Source organism: Nycticebus coucang, chromosome 12 (assembly GCF_027406575.1).
Source record: "Nycticebus coucang isolate mNycCou1 chromosome 12, mNycCou1.pri, whole genome shotgun sequence".
Lineage (NCBI taxonomy): Eukaryota > Metazoa > Chordata > Mammalia > Primates > Lorisidae > Nycticebus > Nycticebus coucang.
Genome location: NC_069791.1, coordinates 51,578,977 through 51,590,539, shown reverse-complemented (window position 1 = coordinate 51,590,539; position 11,563 = coordinate 51,578,977). Strand labels below are relative to the sequence as shown.

At 41.6% G+C, this 11,563-nt stretch overlaps 1 pseudogene; it reads right to left on the bottom strand.

Annotated features, from left to right (window-relative positions):
• Positions 1–9,699: 9,699 nt before the first annotated feature.
• LOC128562807 (uncharacterized) lies at positions 9,700–9,818 on the bottom strand (annotated as a pseudogene).
• Positions 9,819–11,563: the final 1,745 nt, after the last annotated feature.

Genomic DNA, 11,563 nt, shown 5'->3' with positions numbered 1-11,563 from the left:
AGTTCCCCCTCACATGGACACCTTCCTTATCCTGCTTGGTCTCTGAAACCCATAGCCAGGTCTTCCCTCTGCCAGGATGCTCCCCATATCCTGCTTAAGCTCTGAGTTCCAATCCACACTGGGCCAATACTCTGCACACTACTCTGCCAATACCCTCACCTCTCCCAGATGCTGACATCCCACCCCAGGATGCCTCTCCATGAGGACCCCTCCTCACCCACTGGGGGCTGGGACTCTCCACATTAGGCGACCTCCTGTGTGGATGCCCTCCTCACCGTGCTGGGCTCCCTGTCCCTGCACCCGGCCACCCCCCACATAGATGCCCTCTTTGCCTCTCAGGCTCTGGCATCCCACACCAGGCTGTCCCTATTGTGGACCTTCTGCACCAGGCACAGGCTCTAGTTCTCCATGTAAGAACCCTGTCCCACCCCCACAGCTGTGCTCTCTCACTCTGCATGGGCTCCTCAACACTGCCGAGCTGACCCCTGCACAGTCTTCTCACCCTGCCTGAGGACTGACATCCTCTGCCAGACCACGGCTGCTCCCCCACCCTACCTTGCTCTGTGCCATCTACAGCTTTATTTAGGATTGAATTACATAGTAAGGAAAGGGAAAGGGGTATGACAAGGGACAAGGGAAGGATGAGGGAATTCCAAGTTCTCCACAATTAATGACTGGCTCTTATAAGCACTTGCACATGGACAGGTATGCACATGCCTCATACGTAGATCCCACTCCAAACCTCCCACCTCGAGATCCCCTTCCCAAGATCCTGTAAGTCTATGGGGGCCTGCTCCTGCCCACATAGACAGGTATTACTTTTCAGAAATTCCAGGTATTTCTTTTCAGTCAGTCTCAGTCAGAGCTGACTCAAATTCTTGCTCCTGCATCCAGCCATGCATTTTGCCCAGGTAGTAAAGGAATGCTGGGCAGTGTCATTGTGGGGGATACCCTTGCAGCCAGTAGGGACACTAGTCCCAACCTCGTGTGTCCCTGATGTTGGGATGGGACAGGGACTAGGAAGGGCACACTGTCAGGCCTCTTTCCTGTCCCAAGTCCTGAAACAGAGATGAGTATACACCAGAACTGGCCCAGTAGTGTCCACTAGGTGGCACTGCAGACCTGTCTCACTGCCCACCAGCTGTGTGTGTGTGTGTGTGTGTGTGTGTGTGTGTGTGTGTGTGTGTGTATGGAGTGGTGGGCACCACTGTTGGGAACGTGCTAGCCACATGGTCACACTTCTCCAGAGGGAGTCCCATTCTTTACTTCAGAATCTCAGTTGCCTCAGCGCCCTTCCCTTCTGTCATCCAACCCAGATCTATCAACCTCTCTCTCATAAATTTGTTTTAATACATATTTTTTAATGAAATTATTGTACTTTCATTGTAGAAGGCAGAAGCAAGCAAAAACAGAAAAAATGTCATAATTCCACCAAAATATATTCATTTTGGTGTACATCAATATAACAGTCTTTCTATGCATAATTTTCAAATATGCGCATATGAATTTTAAAAACAAAACAAAAATGATCTTATCTCTACAGGCTGTTGTTACAATTTGCTTTTTTCACTCAGCACTGAAGTGTCATAAACAGTTCTCCTTGTTAGTAAGAAGGCATTTATTCACCCATATTCTGGCTGCTCTGTATTCCAGTTACATGCTTTTTTTTTTGTCTTATTTTCTCACCTAGATTAGAGTGCACTGCAACTTCAACCTCCTGGGCTCAAGCGATTCTCCTCCATCAGCCACCTAATAGCTGGGACTTCAGGCATGCACAACCACATATGGCTAATTTTTAAATTTTTTTTGTAGAGATAGGGTCTTGCTATGTTGGCCAGGCTGGTCTCAAACCAGGCCTCAAGCAATCCTCCTTCCTTGACTTCTCAAAGTGCTGAGATTGAAGGTGTGAGCCACCGCACCTGGCTGTTCACATTTCTTGAATTATTTTTAAAACGGTGATTTAGCAGGACCCCTAATGGCCCTGACCTTATTTCTATAGGCCACTCAAAAGTGGTCCACAGACCAGTAGTGTTAATATTACCCAGGATCAGGCCCAATGCCAGACCCATTGAATCAAAATCTGCATTTTAACAAGATCCTCCAGTGATTTGCATGCACATTAAAATTTGAGAAGCGCTGCTTGCTGTATAGCATTCCAGGCATGTATTTGGCTGGCTTAAATTGTGTAGCTGTTTTCAAATTGAAACATGGAGAAACTTATAAACCAGAGTTAGATTAGAGTTCTGCTTTGGCTGCAAGGCTATCTTGTCCTCTGAATTCTCTCTCTCTTTTTTTTATTGAATCATAGCTGTGTACATTAATGCAATCATGGGATACAATGTGCTGGTTTTATATACGATTTGAAATACTTTCACCAAACAGGTTAACATAGCCTTCATGGCATTTTCTTAGTTATTGTGTTAAGACATTTGTATTCTACATTTAGTAAATTTCACGTGTAGCCTTACTGTAAGATGCACCATAGGTGTAGTCCCACCAATCACTCTCCCTCCACCCATCCTCCCCCCTCCCCTCCCGTCCCTATCCCCTTTCCCCGTATTCTTGGGCTATAATTGGTCTTCCTCTGAATTCTTAATATTGAACAGGAAGGCAAAGCGTGATTTTCCCAAATTGTCAGATAGGGCTGACAGATTCAGAGAAGCCAGAGACAGAGCTCTTGATGTGTGAGAGAGAGTGTTGCTGGCACTTGCCCAGACTATAGGAGCATATTTCCTTTTATCCTTTATGAGCTCAGTATATATTTGCTGTTCTGCATCATAAGGTAGTTTTAATTCAGATTATCCTATCAAATCATGCAGCTACCCTACTCAAAACTACATCATGGAAATGTGTCATTGGTTGCAAATAAAAGCAAATTATTCATCTTTCTTCTGTGACTACGGAGGCAGGGTTCACTCCTATCTCAGACTATCCTGAGTGCTTGCATTCTGAAGTCCATCCTCGTGGGTTATTTTGAAGATTCTGAAATTAAATCGTTTTTTTCCTGAATCAGTGAGTAAATGAGGACACAAACGTGACAATTCAGGTTCCTTTGCTGCTTAAAGAGATTTATTTCTCTTCTTTCGAAAATATACTCTGGAGTGTATAAATGCTTAGCCATCAAATATCACTAGTGTTTTCATCCCTTCCTCTGAAACAGAAATCTGGGTTTTGTGGGGTTTTTTTCTTTTCTCTCTCCTAGATTTGATCCTTAGTGATTATTCACTTTCTAATCAGAGAATTAAATGTGTAAAAACAAAGTACTGGGAGAATTAGGCTCAATTGCTCCAGAGAAAATGAAAATTCTGGACTTAAGGACACTGGGAAATACAGTCTACATCAAGGTTTTTCAACAGCAGCACTGCTGATGGGATCACTGGTTGCTGTAGAGGGCGGTCCTGTGCCAGCATCTCTGGCCTCTGCCCACTAGATGTCAGCAGGTTCCCTTGGCTGTAACATCAGAAAAAGCCTCCAGACCTTGCCATGTTTTCTTTGAGGGTGGGGAGCAAAATTGCCTACATTTGAGAATTACTTGGTGTATATATACATCATCTGTTTGAGCTCAACTTATAGTGCTCATAACATCATGCTAGTTCTGCTTTTTCAGTTTGAGAGGGATTGGGAGTAAAAAGGCTTTAAAAATTATAGGATTGTTCAGGGATCAAAATATATGAACTACCTATGAGGTTTTCCCTAAGATCTCTCCCGAGGAGGAAATGGGGACCTGAATCTTTAGGTAGAAATGTCTTCACAGACACTGGCAGAGAATCTAGGGCAGGTTTCCAACACTGGCAGCATGTTAGAATCCCTTGAAGAATATGTATTTGTGTATACGTATATCTCTATATACACAAACAGATTTATTTATTTGCTCCAAATCAACCAGGGATGGGGAACCTGCAGCCTTAAGGCCACATGTGGCTTTCTAGGTCTTTAAGTGAGGCTTTTTGACTGAATCCAAATTTTTCAGAACAAATTCCTTTATTTTTATTAATACTTTTTTCATCTTTTAATTTAATTTTTAAAGTGAACATATTTACAATACCAGAGAATAAAATAAGTTTCAACAAAATAATCCTCCCAGATTGGCACAATTAGAACAGTAGTAAGCTATTAGGGCTAAATTGACAGCAGCTACTCTCATGATTTAGTTCTAACTAACCCCCTCACCTCTTGCCCACCTCACCCATACTTGGAAGGGCCGGAGCATGAGGCTGGCTGGCAAGAATTTATGGGGGTGGAGTACACCAGCTGGTGTCAGTTTTTGACAACAGTGCACTGTGCTTCTGTAGGAAGGGGAATTTGTCAATTCCCTAAATCTGTCATATTTTTTTTTTAAAGTGAGAGGTTGTTATTGAATCTGCAGATCATTTGGGGTTGTATGGATTTTTTTAATTTTTAAAATAATTCTGTATATATTTAAAGTATACAACGTAATATTATAAAATCCATATCTATGATAAAATTAACATATTTATCATTTCATTAGTTACCCATTCCTTCTACCCCATGGCAAGAAAAGCAATAATTTACTCATTTACTGAATACACTATTAGTAACTATCATTCTTATATAGTACAATTTTTGATCCGTTTATCTTACAAGTCATTACTTTGTACCTTTTGATTGACATTTCTCCTCCCCTAACAACCATGGTAACCACTATTTTATTGTCTCTATGTATGTATTTGATTTTCTTTTTTTTAGATTTCCACGTGTGGGGGTGGCACCTGTGGCTCAGTGAGTAGGGCACCAGCCCCATATACTGAGGGTGGTGGGTTCAAACCCAGCCCAGGCCAAAAAAAAATGCAACAAAAAAATAGCTGGGCATTGTGGAGGGCGCCTATAGTCCCAGCTACTCGGGAGGCTGAGGCAAGCAAATCACCTAAGCCCAGGAGCTGGAGGTTGCTGTGAGCTGTGACGTCATGGGACTCTACCGAGGGCAATAAAGTGAAACTCTGTCTCTACAAAAAAAAAAAAAATAGATTCCACATGTGAGTTCTTGCGGCAGTTTTCTTTCTGTGTCTGGCTTGTTTCACTTAGCATAATGTCCTCCAGGTCTATCCATGTTGCAGCAATGTCAAGATCTCATCTTTTTTTTCTTTTCTTTTTTATTTATTTATTTATTTTGAGACAGAGTCCCACTATGTCACCCTGGGTAGAGTGCTGAGGTGTCACAACTCACAGCACCCTCAAATTCTTGGGCTTAAGCTATTCTCTTGTCTCAGCCTCTCAAGCAGCTATGACTACAGGCGCCTGCCACAACGCTTAGCTATTTTTTGTTGCAGTTGTCGTTGTTTAGCTGGCCTGGGCCAGTTTCAAACCCGCCAGCCTCAGTGTATGTGGCTGCTGCTGTAACCACTGTACTACGGGCACCAAGCCAAGATCTCATCTTTTTATAAGGCTAAATAATACTCCATCAAAGGGGCGGCGCCTGTGGCTCAAGGAGTAGGGCGCCGGTCCCATATGCCATAGGTGGCGGGTTCAAACCCAGCCACGGCCAAAAAAACTACAAAAAAACAAACAAACAAAAAAATAACACTCCATCAAATATAAGAGCCAAGATGAAAAGCTAATCACAACCCCCTTCACCATAAAGAAATACTACAAAGAAAATGAAATACCTAGGAATATACTTAACAAAAGAGGTGAAGGACCTCTATAAAGAAAATTACAAAACCCTAAGGAAAGAAATAGCAGAAGATATTAACAAATGGAAGAACATATCATGGTCATGGCTGGGGAGAATCAACATCGTTAAACTGTCTATACTTCCCAAAGCAATCTACAGATTCAATGGCATCCCTATTAAAATACCAACATCGTACTTTTAAGACTTGGAAAAAATGATTCTTCATTTTGTATGGAACCAGAAAAAAGCCCGTATAGCTAAGGCATTCTTAGTAGTAAAAACATAGTCGGGAGCATCAGCATACCAGACTTTAGGCTGTACTACAAAGCCATAGTGGTCAAAACAGCATGGTGAGGGTACAAAAATAGAGACATAGACATTTGGAATTGAATAGAAAATCAGGAAGTGAAACTAACATCTTACAGCCACCTAATCGCCTATAAATCAAACAAGAACATACACTGGGGAAAGAATCCCTGTTCAATAAATGGTGCTGGGAGAACCGGATATCCACATGTAAAAGACTGAAACTGGACCGGCACCTTTCTCTACTCACAAAAATTGATTCAAGATGGATAAAAGACCTAAATTTAAGGCATGAAATGATAAAAATCCTCAAAGAAAGCATAGGAAAAACACTTGACAATATCGGCCTGGGAAAAGACTTTATGAAGAAGACTTCTATGGCAATTGCAACAACAACAAAAATAAACAAATGGGGCAATGCCTGTAGCTCAGCAGCTAGGGCACCGGCCACATACACGGAGGGTGGTGGTTTTGAACCCGGGCCAGCTAAAACAACAATAGCAACAACAACAACAAAATAGTTGGGCATTGTGGTGGGCACCTGTAGTCCCAGCTACTTGGGAGTCTGAGTGAAGAGAATCGCTTAAACCCAAGAGTTTGAGGTTTCTGTGAGCTATGACACCACAGCACTCTACCCAGGGTGACAGCTTGAGACTCTGTCTCAATAAATAAATAAATAAATAAATAGGACTTAATTAAACTGAAAAGCTTCTGTACAGCTAAGGAGACAATAACCAGGGCAAATAGACAACCTACGCAATGGGAAAGGATATTTGCCTATTTTGAATCAGACCAAAGCTTGATAACTAGGATCTATAGAGAACTCAAATCCACATGAAAAAGCCAACAATCCCATATATTAGTGGGCAAGAGCATGAACAGAACCTTCTCTAAAGAAGACCGACAAATGGCTAACAAACATATGAAAAAATGCTCATCATTCCTAATTAATAGAGAAATACAAATCAGAATCACCCGGAGATACCATCTAACCCCAGTGAGAATGGCCCACATCGCAAAGTCTCAAAACTGCAGATGCTGGCGTGGATGTGGAGAGAAGGGAACACTTTTACACTGCTGGTGGGACTGCAAACTAATACAATCTTTTTGGAAGGAAGTATGGAGAATCCTCAAAGAACTCAAACTAGACCTCCCATTTGATCCTGCAATCCCATTACTAAGCATCTACCCAGAAAGAAAAAAAAAATCCTTTTACCATAAGAACACTTGCACTAAACTATTTATTGCAGCTCAAATACAATCACCAAAATGTGGAAAACAGCCTAAATGCCCACTAACCCAGAAATGGATTAACAAGCTGTGGTATATGTATACCATGGAATACTATTCAGCCATTAAAAAAGATGGAGACTTTACATTCTTTGTATTAACCTAGATGGAAGTGGAAGACATTATTCTTAGTAAAGCATCACAAGAATGGAGAAGCATGAGTCCTATGTACTCAATTCTCATATGAGGACAGTTGATGACCTAATACATGGTGGGGGGTGGGAGAAGGGGACAGCAGAGAGAGGAAGGGAGAAAGGGGGGTGGGGGGGTGACTGTGTGTGACACACCTTTTGAGGGATGGGACACAATTATAAGAGGGACTTTACCTAACAAATGCAATCAATATAACCTGGTTCTTTGTACCCTCAATGAATCCTCAACAATAATATATATATATATATGTATATATATATATACATATACATATGTACACACATATATCACGGTTTCTTTTTCTTGTTCTTTTTTTTTTTAAGAGATGGGGGTCTCACTCTTATCACCCAGGGCTGGAGGGCAGTAATCACAGCTCACTGCACTGCAGCCTCAAACTCATAGACTCAAGCAATCCTGGCTCAGCCTTCCAAGTAGCTGGAACTAAGTTTTAATTCCGTTTTTTTTTGTTTATTTTTTGAGACAATGTCTCACTATGTTGCCCAAATAACATTAACTTCTTGCCTCAAGCAATCTTTCCACTACAGCCTCCTGAGTTGCTGGGATTACAGGTCTGAGCCACCATACCCAGCATGTCATGGTTTCTACACATAGTAGTCCACTGATGGATGCCTAGGTTGTTTCTAGGCAATGATCATATCGATGATCATGATATGAGCTCAGTTATCTGTGCTAGGCTACAGTTTCATTTCTTTTGGGTATATACCCAGAAGAGGGAGTGCTGAGTTATATGATAGCTCTATTTTTAATTTTTGGGGGGTATAGTATAATTTCTATACTATTTTTCATAATGAATGCCCAATCTACATTCCCATCAACAGTATATATGGTTTCCTTTCCTCCACACCCTCATCAATACTTATTATCTCTTGTCTTTTTGGTAATAGCTATCTTAAAGGTGTGAAGTGGTATCTCATAGTAGTTTTGACTTGCATTTCCCTGATGATTAGTGGGTCTGAGCACCTTTTTCTGTATCATTTTTATGGTACCATTTTTATGTCTTTGGAGAAATGACTATTTAGATAATTTGACTTTTTAATCCAATTACAGTGTTTACATTTTCTGGCTATTGTGTTGTATGGGTTCTTTTAAAATATGATTTGCAGGCTTGGCACCCATAGCACGGTGGTTACGTCGCCAGCCACATACACCTAGGCTGGTAGATTTGAACCCGGCCTGGGCCAGCTAAACAACAATGACAACTGCAACAAAAAAATAGCTGGGCCTTGTGGTAGGCACCTATAGTCCCAGCTACTTGGGAGGCTGAGGCAAGAGAATTGCTTAAGCCCAAGAGTTTGAGGTTGCTGTGAGCTGTGATGCCATAGCACTCTCCTGATGGTGGCATAGAGAGACTCTGTCTTAAGAAAAAAAAATATGATTTGCAAATATTTGTTTATTTATTTATTTAAGACAGAGTCTCACTTTCACCCTTGGTAAAGTGCTGAGGCATCACAGCTCACAGCAACCTCAAGCTCCTGGGTTCAAGCAACTCTCTTGCCTCAGCCCCCCAAGCAGCTGGGTACACAGGCACCCGCCACAGTGCCCAGCTATTTTTAGAGATGGAGTCTCGCTCCTGCTCAGACTGGTCTTGAACCTGCAAGCTGAGGCAATCCACCCACCTTGGCCTTCCAAAGAACTAGGATTACAGGTGCGAGCCACCACCCCCTACAAATATTTTTAACTTATATATATGATTTGAAAATATTTTTCTCAGTCTTAGAATTGCTTTACATTATGGTTTTGTTTTTTTTTTCTGTGCAGAGGCTTTTTACTTTGATGTAGTTCTATTTATTTACTTTGGCTTTTGTAATTTTTTTTGTTTGTTTTTGTTTTTGTTTTGAGACAGTCTCATTTTGTCACCCCTGGTAGAGTGCTATGGCATTGTAGCTCACAGCAACCTCAGCCTTAAAGAGGGCTCAAGCAATTCTCTTGTCTCAGCCTCCTGAGTAGCTGGGACTATAGGTATGCACCGTTATACCTGGCTAGTTCTTCTATTTTTGTTATTTTTTACTTTTATTTATTTATTTTTTTGAGACAGAGTCTCACTGTATTATCCTCAATAGAGTGCTGTAGTGTCACAGCTCATAGCAACCTCAAACTGAATCTCTTGCCTCAGCCTCCCAAGTAGCTGGGACTTCAGGCACCTATCACAATGCCTGCCTATTTTTTTGTTGTAGTTGTTATTGTTGTTTGGCAGTCCCGGGCCAAGTTCGAACCCACCAGCCCTGGTGTATGTGGCCGGTGCCTCAGCCACTGAGCTACAGGTGCCAAGCCTAGTTCTTCTATTTTTTTTTTTTTTAAGCCTACAGCACCTGATATTCCCAGGTGGTTTCCCATCCAAGTACTAACCAGGCCTGACCCTGCTTAGCTTGCAAGATCTGACGAGATCAGGTGCATTCAGAGTGGTATGGCTGTAGACAGTTCTTCTATTTTAATTTTGTTTCATTTTATTTATTATTATTTTTTAATTATTATTATTTTTTATTTTTTGGCTGGGGCTGGGTTTGAACCTGCCACCTCCAGCATATGGGGCTGGTGCTTACTTCTTTGAGCCACAGGCACCACCCTTATTTATTTTTTTCTTAGTTATCGTGTTAAGACATTTATACTCTACACTTAATAAATTTAACATGTACCCTTATAAAATGCACCATAGGTGTGCTTCCACCAATTACCCTCCCTCCACCTCCCCTCCCCCCTTCCCTCCCTTCCCTGTCCTCTTTCCCCTTCTTCTTGGGTTATAGTTGGATTATGCTTTCATATGAAAGCTATAAATTGGTTTCATAGTAGGGCTGAATACATTGGATATATTTTCTTCCATTCTTGAGGTACTTTGCTAAGAAGAATATGTTCCAGCACCACCCATGTAACCATGAAAGAGGAAAAGTCTCCATCTTTCTTTAAGGCTGCATAATATTCCATGGTGTACTTATACCACAATTTATTAATACATTCATGGGTCAATGGGCACTTGGGCTTAGTTCTTCTATTTTTAGTAGAGACAGGGTCTCTCTCTTGCTTAGGCTGGTCTCAAACTGCTAAGCTCAAGCACTCCTTGGCTTTCCTCGGCTGCCTCGGCTTCCCAGAGTGCTAGGGTTACAGGCATAAGCCACCATGCCCGGTCTGTAGCCTGAGTTTTTAGTATAATATCTAAGGAATTATTACCAAGGGCACTGTCAGTGAAATTTTCCCCTTTGTTTTCTTTAAGAAGTTTTGTGGTTTCAGGTTTTATATTTAGGATTTCTAACCAATTTGTGTTGGCTTTGTGTATGGTGTAAGATAAGAGGCTAAATTCATTCTTTTGCATGTGGAAATCTAGTTTTTTCAGAACCATTTACTGAGGAGTATCATTTCTCTATTGTACCTTTTCTGTACCCTTGTGAAAAATTAGTTGACCATACATGTTTGAATTTATTTCTTGGCTCTCTATTCTGCTCAAGTGATCTGTGGGTTTTTTGGTACCAGTACCATACTGTTTTCATTCCTATAGCTTTGTAATATAATTTTGAATCATGGTACAGCACCTGTAGCTCAGTGGGTAGGGCGCCAGCCACATACACTGAGGATGGTGGGTTCCAGCCCAGCCTGGACCTGCTAAACAACAATGACCATTGCAACAAAAAAATAGCTGAGTGTGGGCTGCACCTGTGGCTCAAGGAGTAGGGCGCTGGCCCCATATACAGAGGTGGAGGGTTCAAATCTAGCCGAGCCAAAAAAAAAAAAAAATAGCTGGGTGTTGTGGCGGGTGCCTGTAGTCCCAGCTACTTGGGAGGCTGAGTCAAAAGAATCTCTTAAACCCAAGAGTTTGAGGTTGCTGTGAGCTGTGATGCCACAGCACTCTATTGAGGGGTGGGGGAAGGGGATAGCAGGGAGAGGGAAGGAGGGAAGGAGTGGGGGAAGGGAAGAACGCAAAGAAGAAAAAAAATAATTTTGAATCAGGAAGAGTGATGCCTACAATGATTTCTTTTTTCTCAGAATTGCTTTGGCAGCAAATAGACAACATTCAGAATGGGAAAAGATATTTGCATATTATGAATCAGACAAAAGCTTGACAACCAGGATCTACAGAGCAAAAAAATTGAACACAAATTAATCAACAAAAAAAGACCCAACAATCCCGTAGATCACAGGGTAACAGACATGAATAGAAACTTCTTTAAGAAG